The 15,370-nt window shown below is 45.3% G+C and overlaps 1 protein-coding gene across 1 annotated transcript in view; it reads left to right on the top strand.

The window, feature by feature from the left end:
* LOC126235131 (guanylate cyclase 32E) overlaps positions 1-15,370 on the top strand; it is a 954,039-nt gene that overhangs the window by 459,341 nt on the left and 479,328 nt on the right. The gene's annotated exons all lie outside the window — the stretch shown is intronic.

Here is a 15,370-nt window from a genome sequence, read left to right as displayed (position 1 = left end):
GAGCAACAGGCCATAAGTAGTGCTGATTTGAAACCTTCTTGTTGGCTCCGCTATGTGGACGATAAATTTTTTATATGCCCACACAGCGAAGAGGAACTTCATGCGGTCCACAATCTCTTAAATGGAATTCACCCCAAAATCAAATTTACCTTGGAGGTTGAGAGTGAGGTCGGTTTCTAGATGTAATGGTATATAGACGATCTGATAACACTCTATGTCACAGAGTGTACAGAAAGCCCACTAACACAAACAGGTATTTAGATGCTTCTTCGCACCACCGCCCAACCCAGAAGCAAGCAGTATTCAACACTGTCTTCACGTGCCTTCCGTATAAACGATGACGCCAACTTTGAATCGCGGTTGAATTTTTTAAAGAGGACATTAAAGGAAAATGCATATGATAGTTATTCGATCGACAGAGCTTTAGGCGGAATATTTATAACGCTAATAAGAATGACAAGGACCCGCCCTCTCACTCCTTTATGTTACCGTTCGTTACTGGGGTCACTGACCGCATAAGCAGAATTCTAAAGACAAATGGTATTCAGACATTTTTCTTTAGTCAAAACAAAATAAAAGATTTTTTTCCGAAAGAAAACGGATGCACCTGAGAGCATCCACAATGCAGGCGTCTATCAAGTGACATGTGGCTGCGGCAAAATTTATACAGGCGAAACGGGAAGAACTGTCAAGGAACGCATTAAGGAACACGAACGGCGCATGCGGCTTAAATAAAGCGCGAAATCGGCAGTAGGGGAACATCACGAGGCTGTGGCTCTGACACCGATTTTAATAACGTACGTGTACTGGCTAAGGAAACAACTTTTATAGAAGGGAAGTCCGAGAAGCGATTAAAATTTCCAAGAATGAATAATTTCAATAGAAAAGACGGCTATAGGCTTCCGGCATCGTGCCTCCCCGCCATCAAGGAACTGAATACGGCCGGCCGCTGTGGTCGAGCCCTTCTAGGCGCTTCAGTCTGGAACCATGCGACCGCTACGATCGCAAGTTCGAATCCTGCCTCTGGCATGGATGTGTGTGATGTCCTTAGGTTAGTTATGTTTAAGTAGTTCTAAGTTATAGGGGACTGTTGACCTCAGATGTTAAGTCCCATAGTGCTCAGAGCCATTTGAACCATTTGAAGTGAATACGCGGCCGCGGTGTGCGAGCGACATAAACAACACGCTGCAAGTCACCTCGGCGGACAATAATATTTTGGGTAAACAGCCCCCCTCTCATGCTCTGTCAGTTTAAAATCTCACCAGTGATGACGACCAACCAATAGCAGTAGCAGGAATTTCAACCAATACCAGTTTTCCAGTGTAAGTGTGGAATAGTGCCTTTCTATCCAATGACGATGGCCGCCAATGGTATCTACAGGAGATCAACCAACAACGCCCCGTCTTCTGCATCAGAGCGGGAATATTAGCCTATGACCATGGCCCACCAATGCTAGCCATATGAATTTGAATCAATATTGTCACTTCTCCAGCACGAACGCGAGAAAACTCCCCTTTATAAGAGGACACCACACTCGTCTCCGACAGTGGAGCAGCAGTGGACACCATAAGATCCTCAGGAAGAGCCCAGCAGAGGGGTCGAAACGACATTCATTTTAGAAGAAACATGACGCGGGCTAATAACCCAGAACATTATAACTTCTGTTACAACAGCTGTTGGCCAGCTTCCCTCAAGAGAGGATATCGTGGTTTTATGAAATACTTCCCAACCGAATCAGTGTATGCATCTAGGCCAGAGGAAGTGCAACGTAACACTGATAAACAGGTTCATACTGTCAACTTATTTGTAAATCTGAATCGATTTTGTGATCACTGAAATAAAATCACATACCCTCTCAACCGGTGAAGTTTCGTTTCGTCTTCTCCTCCTCTTCTGGTTGATTCACTTTTTTTGTCAAACAATGTATAAAAATACAGAGGGAAAAGGTTATCTATTACTTGTTTATGCGTACCAGACTGCAGTCATCAGAGGCAAAGGCCAGGAAAGGGAAGCATTAACCGAGGAATGCGACAGGATTGTGTCCTACCATCCATTTTATGTTTCGTAAATTTTTCAAATGGTTCAAATGGCTCTGAGCACTAGGCGACATAACTTCTAAAGTCATCAGTCGCCTAGAACTTAGAACTAATTAAACCTAGCTAACCTAAGGACATCACACACATCCATGCCCGAGGCAGGATTCGAACCTGCGACCGTAGCGGTCGCTCGGCTCCAGACTGTAGTGCCTAGAACCGCACGGCCACTCCGGCCGGCCGTTAAATTTTTCCCAGCGGATAGAACATTCCGTCATCTTTCGGGCGTGAGTCAGGCACAGTAATATTTCATGTTCCTATGATTCGGCAGATAATCGACTGGACTTTTTTCAAGGTAAGTCACTGAATTAAAAGTAGGACTCAGCAAACGATTCTCGCATTCGAACCGCCTCGATAGTTATTGATACGCCGCAGAACTTGATACGGTACCAGTCGTGATAGACGAGTAACGTGACGACTGACTTCCGTGGCGTGAGTGCAAGTGATACGCGAGGAAAAAAGTACAGACCCAAATGGAAGCCACACTTCGCTTAAAATTTCGTGAAAGGCAGCAGATAATACACTACTGGCCATTAAAATTGCTACACCATGAAGATGACGTACTACAGACGCGAAATTTAACCGACAGGAAGAAGATGCCGTGATATGCAAATGATTAACTTTTCAGAGCATTCACACAAGGTTAGCGCCGGTGGCGACACCTACAACGTGCTGACATGAGGAAAGTTTCCAACCGATTTCTCATACACAAACAACAGTTGACCGGCGTTGCCTCGTGAAACGTTGTTGTGATGCCTCGTCTAAGGAGAAATGCGTACCATCACGTTTCCGACTTCGATAAAGGTCGGATTGTAGACTATCGTGATTGCGGTTTATCGTACCGCGACATTGCTCTCGCGTTGGTCGAGATCCAATCACTGTTAGCAGAATATGGGTTCAGGAGGGTAATACGGAATGCCCTGCTGGATCCCAACGGCCTCGTATCACTAGCAGTCGAGATGACAGACATCTCAACCGCATGGCTGTAACGAATCGTGCAGCCACGTCTCGATCCCTGAGTCATCAGATGGGGTCGTTTGCAAGACAACACCCATCTGCACGAACAGTTCGACGACGTTTGCAGCAGCATAGACTATCATCTCGGAAACCATGGTTGCGGTTACCCTTGACGCTACATCACAGACAGAAGCGACTGCTATGGTGTACTCAAAGACGAACCTGGGTGCACGAATGGCAAAACGTCATTTTTTCGAATGAATCGAGGTTCTGTTTACAGCATCATGATGGTCGCATCCGTGTTCGGTGACATCGCAGTGAACGTACATTGGAAGCGTGTATTCGCCATCGCCGAACCGGCGTTTCACCCCGCGTGATGGTATGGGGGGCCATTGGCTACACGTCTCGGTCACCTCTTGTTCGCATTTACAGCGCTTTGAACAGTGGACGTTACATTTCAGATGTGTTACTACCCGCGGCTCTACCCTTCATTCGATCCCTGCGAAACCCTACATTTCAGCAGGATAATGCACTACCGTATGATTCAGGTCCTGTACGGGCCTTTCTGTATGCAGAAAATGTTCGACTGCTGCCCTGGCCAGCACATTCTCCAGATCTCTGACCAAATGAAAACGTCTGGTTATTAGTGGCCGAGCAACTGGCTCGTCACAATACGCCAGTCACTACTCTTTGTGAACTGTGGTATCGTGTTGAAGTTGTATGGGCAGCTGTACACGCCATCCAAGCTCTGTTTGACTCAATGCCCAGGCGTATCAAGGCCGTTATTACGGCCACAGGTGGTTGTTCTGGGTACTGATTTCTTAGGATTTATGCACCCATATTGCGTGAAAATGTAATCACATGTCATTTCTAGTATAATATATTTGTCGAATGACTACCCGTTTATCATCTGCATTTCTTCTTGGTGTAGCAATTTTAATGGCCAGTAGTGTATTATTAAATACTACCTCAAACTCGTGGTGTATTTGAAAATGTTGGCAGAAAGGATTCTCGTATAGTATTAAAGGATATGCGAACATTTATGGTGATTTCTTTTAAGTAAAGATAATATTAAAAGGTGAACATGTTAGCATTTTAAAATTATTATTTAGTTCTGAACCCACTACTGTATTGTACGTGATTATTAGAGACTAGAATGGTTTACTAAGTGGATTGTAAATGACCATTTCAGTCATTGTTGACATATTGAAATAATAGGTAAAAATTTACCAGCTTTTACTCATCTTGAAAACAAAGTAATAACTGTCAACGAAGCAAGGAAAAAAACAATAATATCATATTAATTCGAAATGTAGTCGCTGTCTACGAATTTTTAGAAATCAGCTGTATCGTTTATAGACGTACTACTTATTGGTGACATATGAAAATCTGTGCCACACGGGCGGTACTCGAACCGGGATTTCCGCCTTATCGCGAGTGGTCGTTTTAACAGCTTCGGCTATCCTTGCATGGTCGCTGCATCGACCCAGTCATGCGTACTGTACGTTTACCACATTCTTATACCATAGTCCACCACGATAGTGAACACTGTGTGTTTAATATAATGGACTATGGCATAAGGATGCAGACAATGTGACATATGTATGTGTCGGTCCGGGGAGCGTGTACGGATAGCCGAAGTTGTTAAAGCGACCTCTTGCGAAGAACAGTAAATACGGTTCGAATCTAGGTCCGCCACATATTTTCATATGTCACTAGTAGGTATTATACCAGCGAATAAATTTCGAATTATTTCGTACAGCAGTGATGCGTGAACAAGCTATCTTCTTTAAGACATGTATAGAATATTAAACTGCGATGTAAATAACACTCCATCAGAATTTGTGACATAATTTTGGGAAGTGGCTAAAAACGACTATTCTCGTTGGTGTTACAATTTATAAATCTGGTGATATACCACCTGACTTTCGGTAAAACATCTTCCTCAGAAATCTGAAGATTGCAAGAGCCCAGAAGTGCTAGAAGTATCGCACAATCAGCTTAATAGCTCATCAATCCAAGCTGCTGACAAGAATACAGGAGAATGGAAATGAAAATTGACGATGTGTTAGATGATGACCAGTTTGGCTTTAGGAAAATCAACGGAACCAGAGCTGCAATTCTGACATTTCGGTTGATAACGGAAGCAAGACTAAAGAAAAATCAAGTCACGGTCGTAAGATTTGTCGATAACGTCTAATAGTGCAAGATATTCAGAATTATGACAAAAACAGGGGTAAGTTATAGGATAAGACGGGTGATATAAAATATGTATAAGGGCGAAGAGTCAACAATATGGAGTGGAAGACCAAGGACGATGTGCTTGGACTGAAATGGTGTAAGACAGGGATGTCACCTTTCGCCCTTACTGTTCAGTCCCTTACTGTTCAATCTATACATCGAAGAAGCAATGGCCGGCCGCGGTGGTCTAGCGGTTCCAGGCGCTCAGTCCGGAACCGCGCGACTGCTACGGTCGCAGGTTCGAATCCTGCCTCGGGCATGGATGTGTGTGATGTCCTTAGGTTAGTTAGGTTTAAGTAGTTCTAAGTTCTAGGGGACTGATGACCACAGATGTTAAGTCCCGTAGTGCTCAGAGCCATTTGAGCCATTTGAAGAAGCAATGAAGAGAATAAGAGAAAGGTTCAAGAGTGGAATTAAAATTCAAGGTGAAAGATTCGCTGATGATACTGATATCCTCAACGAAAGTGAAAAACAATCACGGGATATACTGAATGAAATGGACAGTCTAATGAGTGCAGAAAATGGACTGAGACTAAACCGAAGAAAGGCGTAAGTAATGAGACGTAGCAGGAACGAGAACAGCGAGAAACTTAACATCAGACTTGGTGATCACGACGTAACTGAAGTTAATTAATTCTGGTACCTAGACCGCAAAATATCCCATAACGAGTGGAGCAAGAAGGACATAAAAATCTGATTACCACTGTCGGAAAGGGCGTTCCTGGGCAATAGAAGTCTACTTGTATCAAACATAGGTCTTCATCTGTGGAAAAAGTTTCTGAGAATGTTCGCTTGGAGCACAGAATTGTATGGTAGTGTATGGTAGTGAAACTGTGGGAAAACGGAATAGCAGGGAATCAGAGTATTTGAGATGTGGTGCTACAGAAGAATGTAGAAATTAAGGGTGCTGACCGGGTACTGAATGAGGAGGTTCTCCGCAAAATCGGCGAAGAAATAAATTTCTAGAAAACACTAACAAGAAGGAAGGACAGGATGGTAGGACATCTGTTGAAACGCCACAGAATAGCTTTCATGATACCTGAGAGAGCTGTAGGGGGTGAAAAACTGTAGAGAAAAGTAGAGATCTGAATACATTCAGCAAATAATTGAGAATGTAGTTTTCAAGCGCTACTCTGAGATAAAGAGGCTGGCACAGGAAAGGAATTCGTTGTGGGCCGCATAAAACCAGTCAGGAGAGAAATGAATTAAAAAAAAAAACGCTTTAAGAGAGGCTGAGCTGCACCAGACTCTAGCTTCACGATTTGACACACCGCTCGTCGAGTTCCGGGAAGCAGAATTTACAACAGTCAATAACACGAGGAGCAGGATACGAAGTACAGTCAGTTAAAGTTCCAGAACTTATATGATGAAATATTCTGGATTGCATTGTACGATGAATGTCTAGTGATTATGCTTCTGAAAGCTTCTAAGCACCCGCTAAGGAGGAGCACTGATGAACACAAACAATATGATCCATTGCTTAGTAGCGTGTTAGTCCATATTTGGAGGATAATACAACAGCAGTGGAGCATACCACGAACTCAACAGTCCTTGGTAGATATCTGAAGCATCATTGCACCACATGTCTATGTACAAGTTATGCAATTGCAGCAAGTTACGAGCCGGTGAATTGTGGCTGTGGTAGTAGCGCCCGACTTTGTCCCTGGTATGCTCCATTGGGTTCCAATCAGACGACTTTGGTGTAAGACATCGACGTGAGTTCATTATCGTACTCGGCAAACCATTGAATCACATATTTCCGGTCTAGTGTCACGAGAAAACATCCTGATGGTAGATTCTACAGCTGTTGGGGAAGACATCACAAAAAGAAAATGGTTCAAATGGCTCTGAGCACTATGGGACTTAACTTCTTAGGTCATCAGTCCCCTAGAACTCAGAACTACTTAAACCTAACTAACCTAAGGACATCACACACATCCATGCCCGAGGCAGGATTTGAACCTGCGACCGTAGCGGTCGCGCTGTTCCAGACTGTAGTGCCTAGAACCGCTCCGCCACTCCGGCCGGCGGGGAAGACACCAAACCTGACGAGATGCATGTGATCTGCAGTAATGTTCTATTATCCCAGAGAGTCATGGTACCTTCGATTACTGCTACAGTTCCCACTGAAGCCCAGGTGACTCTCTCTAGTACGAGGATAATCCCAAAAGTGAGGTTCAAATGGTTCAAATAGCTCTGAGCACTATGGGACTTGACATCTGAGGTCATCAGTCCCCTAGAACTTAGAAGTACTTAAACCTTTCTAACCTAAGGACATCACACACATCCATGCCCGAGGCAGGATTCGCACCTACGACCGTAGTAGTCGCGCTGTTCCAGACTGAAGCGCCTAGAACCGCTCGGCCATTCCGGCCGGCAAAAGTAAGGTCTCCCATTTTTTTATAAGTACAGAACTCTGTTTGTATGGCAGTTGGTCACACTGTTATGAAGAGTGCTTCACGCGCTGTGTATAAACATGCTCACGCCGCGCTGAGGCGCTCAGTCTTGGCTTGGCAGCCGTTGAGAACGGGGCTCCCGTTGGATGTTACAGCCAAGTGCGAATTGCACACAGTTATCAGGTTTTTGAACGCAAAGGGCACTGCGCCGATTGAAATTCATTGCCAATTGACGGAAGTATATGGTGAGTCGTGCATGGATGTCCAAATGTTCATAAGCGGTGTAGAGAATTTGCAAGTGGTCGGACCGAAATTCACGACGAACAAACAAGCGGGAGAGCGTCAATTTCTGAGGAGACAGTGATGAAGGTTGAGCAAAGCATGAGTGAAGATCGGCGGATCACCCTGGATGATCTCTGCACGTTGGTTGCTGAGGTTTCCCGAAGCATCGCTCACAGAATTTTAACGGAAACATTGGACTACCGGAAGGTGTGCGCAAGATGGGTGCCACGTATGCTGACTGAGGACCACATGCAACGAGTTGACGCTTCCCACGCATTTCTTCACCGCCTTGCAGCCGAACAGGTCAACTTTCTGGACTCAGTTGTCACGGGTGACGAAACCTGGCATACCACTTTACACCTGAGACCAAGCAACAATCAAGCCTGTGGCGGCATCCCTCTTCGCCAAAGCCGCGGAAATTCAAACAAACACAGTTTTTTGGGATCGGAAAGTGGTATTGCTGATCCACTTTTTGCCCACTGGGACCACAAGTAACGCTGACAGGTACTGCGAGACTCTCAAGAAACTCAAACGGGCAATTCAGGACCGGAGAACAGGAATGTTGAGCAAGGGCGTACACATTCTCCATGACAACGGTCGCCGACACATCTCTCGGCAAACCGCTGCTCTCCTGCAACACTTTCAGTGGAACACAATCACCCATCCACCCTATAGTCCTGACTTGGCGCCCAGTGACTATCACCCGTTCCCTAGGTACAACGAACATTTGACCGGAAAGTGATTCAACTCCGACGACGAGGTGAAAGAACAGCTTCATAACTTTCTGTACAGCATGGCGGCGAGCTGGTATGATATGGGCATACAAAAAATGCTACGGCGTCTACAAAAATGCATCGACAGAAATGGCGATTATGTCGAAAAATTGCTAAATATTCAAGCTGTAAACTGATGTAAAACATTGTAGAAATAAACAGGTCTATGTACTTATAAGAAAATAGGAGACCTTACTTTTGGGATTACCCTCGTAGCATAATACTCTCCCCATCGATCAGCGTCCGTGGTACGGTTTATCTTCGAGCAGCCATTTGCCTGTTTGGAGCGTATCCATACACGACCCTGACATGGGTAACAAAAAACGTGATTCATCCGGCCATTTGACATGTATCCATTGGCACACAGTGCAGTCTCGGGGACCCTGCGCTGACAGCAATCATACAGGGTGTTTCAAAAATGACCGGTATATTTGAAACGGCAATAAAAACTAAACGAGCAGCGATAGAAATACACCGTTTGTTGCAATATGCTTGGGACAACAATTCATTTTCAGGCGGACAAACTTTCGAAATTAAAGTAGTTACAATTTTCAACAACAGATGGCGCTGCAAGTGATGTGAACGATATAGAAGACAACGCAGTCTGTGGGTGCGCCATTCTGTACGTCGTCTTTCTGCTGTAAGCGTGTGCTGTTCACAACGTGCAAGTGTGCTGTAGACAACATGGTTTATTCCTTAGAACAGAGGATTTTTCTGGTGTTGGAATTCCACCGCCTAGAACACAGTGTTGTTGCAACAAGACGAAGTTTTCAACGGAGGTTTAATGTAACCAAAGGACCGAAAAGCGATACAATAAAGGATCTGTTTGAAAAATTTCAACGGACTGGGAACGTGACGGATGAACGTGCTGGAAAGGTAGGGCGACCGCGTACGGCAACCACAGAGGGCAACGCGCAGCTAGTGCAGCAGGTGATCCAACAGCGGCCTCGGGTTTCCGTTCGCCGTGTTGCAGCTGCGGTCCAAATGACGCCAACGTCCACGTATCGTCTCATGCGCCAGAGTTTACACCTCTATCCATACAAAATTCAAACGCGGCAACCCCTCAGCGCCGCTACCATTGCTGCACGAGAGATATTCGCTAACGATATAGTGCACAGGATTGATGACGGCGATATGCATGTGGGCAGCATTTGGTTTACTGACGAAGCTTATTTTTACCTGGACGGCTTCGTCAATAAACAGAACTGGCGCATATGGGGAACCGAAAAGCCCCATGTTGCAGTCCCATCGTCCCTGCATCCTCAAAAAGTACTGGTCTGGGCCGCCATTTCTTCCAAAGGAATCATTGGCCCATTTTTCAGATCCGAAACGATTACTGCATCACGCTATCTGGACATTCTTCGTGAATTTGTGGCGGTACAAACCGCCTTAGACGACACTGCGAACACCACGTGGTTTATGCAAGATGGTGCCCGGCCACATCGCACGGCCGACGTCTTTAATTTCCTGAATGAATATTTCGATGATCGTGTGATTGCTTTGGGCTATCCGAAACATACAGGAGGCGGCGTGGATTGGCCTCCCTATTCGCCAGACATGAACCCCTGTGACTTCTTTCTGTGGGGACACTTGAAAGACCAGGTGTACCGCCAGAATCCAGAAACAATTGAACAGCTGAAGCAGTACATCTCATCTGCATGTGAAGCCATTCCGCCAGACACGTTGTCAAAGTTTCGGGTAATTTCATTCAGAGACTACGCCATATTATTGCTACGCATGGTGGATATGTGGAAAATATCGTACTATAGGGTTTCCCAGACCGCAGCGCCATCTGTTGTTGAAAATTGTAACTACTGTAATTTCGAAAGTTTGTCTGCCTGAAAATGTACTGTTGTCCCAAGCATATTGCAACAAACGGTGTATTTCTATCGCTGCTCGTTTAGTTTTTATTGCCGTTTCAAATATACCTGTAACTTGTGATGTAGAGTCAGTACGGGAACTCATAGAGGTTTTTCCTGCTGCGGACCCCCATTTCAACCGTGTGCACTGAACGCTGTGCTCCTAAACACTTATGCTTGTAATAGCATTGAACTCTGTCACCTTACAGAGTGTGGACGCCTGGGATCTCAGCGTTCTTTGATAAGGTGTGGACGTGCTTTTGTCGTGTGTCTTACCTCAGTGGGCTTCCCCATTTGTGGCCCGTATCGTAGTTACAATGATGCCCCAGTCGTGTATGTTCCACAACTTACGGGATGGTTCTAATTAAACTTCCACTGCTTGAGCCAGAGTAGACGCTGGAATTATTTACCGATATTGCAGAGTACTAGGCCATCAGGATTGAAAGTATGGGACTATAAATTGAGCTTTCGTCACTCATTTTAAATAAAACATTTATTTAAACTTTTAATAAATTCAACATTAATTCACTTCAACACACCAAAGCTAACCTACATGGAGTCACAGCTCAAAGAAATATTGATTTAAGAACGATCCAGACTTTCTTAAAATAGTTAAGCCTTCACTTATAGGAATCGCTTAAGAATACAATTCATTAAATAACCTCTCATGAAAATACCTTAAGCAAAGATGATTTGCAATTATTTAAACAGGTTTGTCAGTAACAGTGAATTCAGAAAACACAATATTAGGAAAAAGAAAAGCTTTCACTTAACGCACATTCAAAAATTCTAGAGGATTAATGTCCTTGAGGACTTTAGTTAAGATATGCCGGAAAGTGCGGCTTAATTGTAAAAGATTAAGCCAGGCAATATATACATAGGACTGTAACCACCAAAGAAAATTCCTGCTCATATGGTTCTCTTTTGCACATTATTATGCCGACATACACAGTGAAGCTGCTTTGAATCTCTTACAGCAATCATAAGGAAAATTATCCATCGACGGGTTTAACTAACATTAGAAGATGCTATATAACAGATACAGGACATTCATGATAATATAGGGCGTCACTCTCCTTACCATATGTGACAGTAATTTAGCACATAGGTTCCAGTAATCACTGTTGTTAACATCAAGGCAGTTTAACACTTTTTCCTTCCTCTGCAACTACTGATCAGCGTAAATATCAGTATGCATCCAAGTAAGTGATAGTTAATCGTGTGGATGCAACTTCGTTTTAGAAAATAGCAGGCAGAAATGTCAGCGTCACAAGAAAGGCTCTGTGTGCTTTAACATGGAAACACATTCTGTAGATGGACTCAATGCAGCGCACTGCCACCCAAGACGGAACTCAGCAAGCCGGCCGGTGTGGCCGAGCGGTTCTAGGCTTTTCAGTCCGGAACCGCGCAGCTGATACGGTCGCAGGTTCGAATCCTGCCTCGGGCATGGATGCGCGTGATGTCCTTAGGTTAGTTAGGTTTAAGTAGTTCTAAGTCCAAGGGACTGTTGACCTCAGATGTTAAGTCCCATAGTGCTTAGAGTCATTTGAACCATTTGGAACTCAGCAAAATATGACAGTACCCTTCAGAGCGAGGAGTGAGCGCAGCCCAAACTCGCTACATACACGACAAATTCACACTCTTCCACTGTACAGCCTCATCAAGATACAGACGTCCGATACATAATCTTTCAAAGCGTAATCTTTAGGGCACACGCCAAATCAGCTGCGGTTGTCTGTTTACGAGGAAAGCCGTCACAACTATTCCCTTCCTCTTCCTGCTCCGTACCGTCATTGTCTGCTTCTTCCTTGCCGCCAACAGATAAACACACTTTGCGACAGCGATCTCGAAAACCGTAGACGATGGAACTGTTGCTAACTTAGGTCATACGTTGGAACAGTTCCAACATGGCGCACCGCATGGGTAGCAGCTTTATAGGAATGATACTCAGACTGCGCCCTGAAGGATTTGCGTTTCTAGTAGCGTTAGTGTCATGACTTGCCGTTACGCGCCGCTCCTGGTACGGATATCGGGTGCCGAGGACCGCAGACATGCAACGTGAACGGCGCACGTTACTACTGCCTTACAAATGTGATCCCTGCTCTGCGGAAGAGAGATGCTTTGGACTCAGCAGTTTTGATGCATGATCGAGCTCCACCTTACAATGTTTGTACTATCACTCGGTTACTGAGTAACACATTTGGAGGAAACCGAATCACTAGCCGATCTTTCCAAACTGAATGGCCCCCAAGATAGCTATATTTGAACCCATGTGATTTCTGACTGTGCGGTTATCTCAAGGACAGGGTTTATCAACGGGATAGTAAACATGAAGATGACTACAGCGATGGAGGGAGCCAACGTCCCACCTGAGATCTGTTTCGGGCAGCATTAGGGCAGTCTTTTGTACAGTTCCAGTCTGACGTAGATGCAGATAGTCGTCGCACAGAGCAACGTTTGTAACCTGGAATGTAAACATGGTACACAATTAACAAATGTTACCCTGTCGTCTGCACATACACAAATGGCGGTAATGACGCGTACACAAGGTCTAAAAGGGCAGTGCATTGGCGGAGCTATCACTTGTACTCATTCAAGTGAAAAGATTTCCGACGTAATTCTGGCCGCACAACAGACTTTGAATAGGAAATGGTAGTTGGAGATAGATGCATGGAACATCCCATGTCGAAATTCGCTAGGAAATTCAATATAACGAGGTTCACAGCGTGAAGAGAATGCTGAGAATACCAAATTTCAGGCGGACAACGCAGTGGCCGACGGCTATCACTTAACGACTGAGAGCAGCAGTGTTTGCGAAAGTAATGAGCGTATGGCATTGGTGGCCGGGAGACCCCTCGCGGGGCGGTTCGGCCGCCGCTCCACAAGGTCTTTAACGCCATTACGGCGACTTGCGAGTCAATGAGGATGAAATGATGACGAAAGACACACAACACCCAGTTATCTCGAGGCATAGAAAATCCCTGACCCCGCCGGGAATCAAACACGGGACCCCGTGCGCGGGAAGCGAGAACGCTACCGCGAGACCACGAGCCGCAGACTTTGCGAGAGTTGTCAGTGCTAACAGGTCAGCAACACTGCGTGAAATGACCGCAGAAATCTATGTGGGGCGTACGACGACCGTGTCCGTTAGGACAGGTCAGGCGAAATGGGGCATTAAGGGGCTATGGGAGCATTCAACCGACTACACTGCCTTTGCTAAAAGATCGACATCGCCTATAGTCCCTGGGCTCATTACCATTCCGGTTGGACCCTAGACGAATGGAAAACCATGACCTGGTCGCATGAGTTCCGATTTCAGCTGGTATGAGCTGTTGGTAGGGTTCGCACTGTGAAAACTACTGGTGGCTCCAAAACGGTGTGGCTGCGTTTAGATGGAGTGGACAAGGTCCTCTGATCCAGCTAAATGAAGACCGACTGGAAATGATTATGTTCGGCTACTTGGAGATCATTTTCAGCCATTCATGGACTTTATGTTCCAAAACAAAGATGTCATGACATGGAGCCACAATTGTTCGCGATTAGTTTGAATAACATTCTGGACATACGAGTGAATGATTTAGCCACCGAGGTCGCCCGACATTAATCTCACCGAACATTTATAGGACCGACAGGGCACTTCGTGGGCAACATCCTACACGAGCAACACTTACACAATTACGGACTGCTATAGGGCGAGCATGGCTCAATCTTTCTGCTGGTATTCCAACGACTTGTTGAGCCCATGCGATGTCCAATTGCTGCATAGCGCCAGGCGAAAGGAGGTCCCACACGGTATTCAAAATGGATCAAATGTCCCTGAGCACTATGGAACTTAACATCTGAGGTCATCAGTCCCCTAGACTTAGAACTACTTACTCCTAACTAGCCTAAGGGCATCACACACACCGAAGCGCGAGGCTACGCGGTTCCGGACTGAAGCGCCTAGAACCACTCTTCCACAACGGCCGGCTGCCACGGAATTTGGAGTTATCCCATGACTATTGTCACCCCAGTGTAAAATACGTTTCTTTAAATGGTGTATTAATTACTCCTATTCAGCATGCCGTTACAAACGTTTCCACCAAGTTTTATGGTACTGCGTTCACTCATTTTGTAGGAGAGGCACTCTCAAGTTGCGGAAGTTTAATTACGACAACTCGGTACTTTCCTTACTCCAACACTTGCCACCAGATAATACAATACTGGCCATTAAAATTGCTACACCAAGAAGTATTGCAGATGATATACGGTTATTCATTGGACAAATATATTATACTAGAACTGATATGTGATTACATTTTCACGCAATTTGGGTGCATAGATCCTGAGAAATCAGTACCCAGAACAACCACCTCTGGCCGTAATAACGGCCTTGATACGCCGGGGCATTGAGTCAAACAGAGCTTGGATGGCGTGTACGGGTATAGCTGCCCATGCAGCTTCAACACGATACCAGAGTTCATCAAGAGTAGTGATTTGCATATTGAGACGAGCCAGTTGCTCGGGCACCATTAACCAGACGTTTTCAATTGGTGCGAGATCTAGGGAATCTGCTGGCGGCAGTCGAACAGTTTCTGTATCCAGAAGGGCCCGTACAGGACCTGCAACATGCGGTCGTGCATTATCCTGCTGAAATGTAGGGTTTCGCAGGGATCGAATGAAGGGTAGATCCACTGGTCGTAACACATCTTAAATGCAACGTCCACTGTTCAAAGTGCCGTCAATGTGAAGAAGTGGTGACCGAGACGTGTAACCAATGGCACCCCACA

Source organism: Schistocerca nitens, chromosome 1 (genome assembly GCF_023898315.1).
Source record: "Schistocerca nitens isolate TAMUIC-IGC-003100 chromosome 1, iqSchNite1.1, whole genome shotgun sequence".
In the NCBI taxonomy this organism is placed as follows: domain Eukaryota; kingdom Metazoa; phylum Arthropoda; class Insecta; order Orthoptera; family Acrididae; genus Schistocerca; species Schistocerca nitens.
Note: the sequence above shows the minus strand (reverse complement) of the source record. Positions and strands in the feature narration are given on the sequence as shown.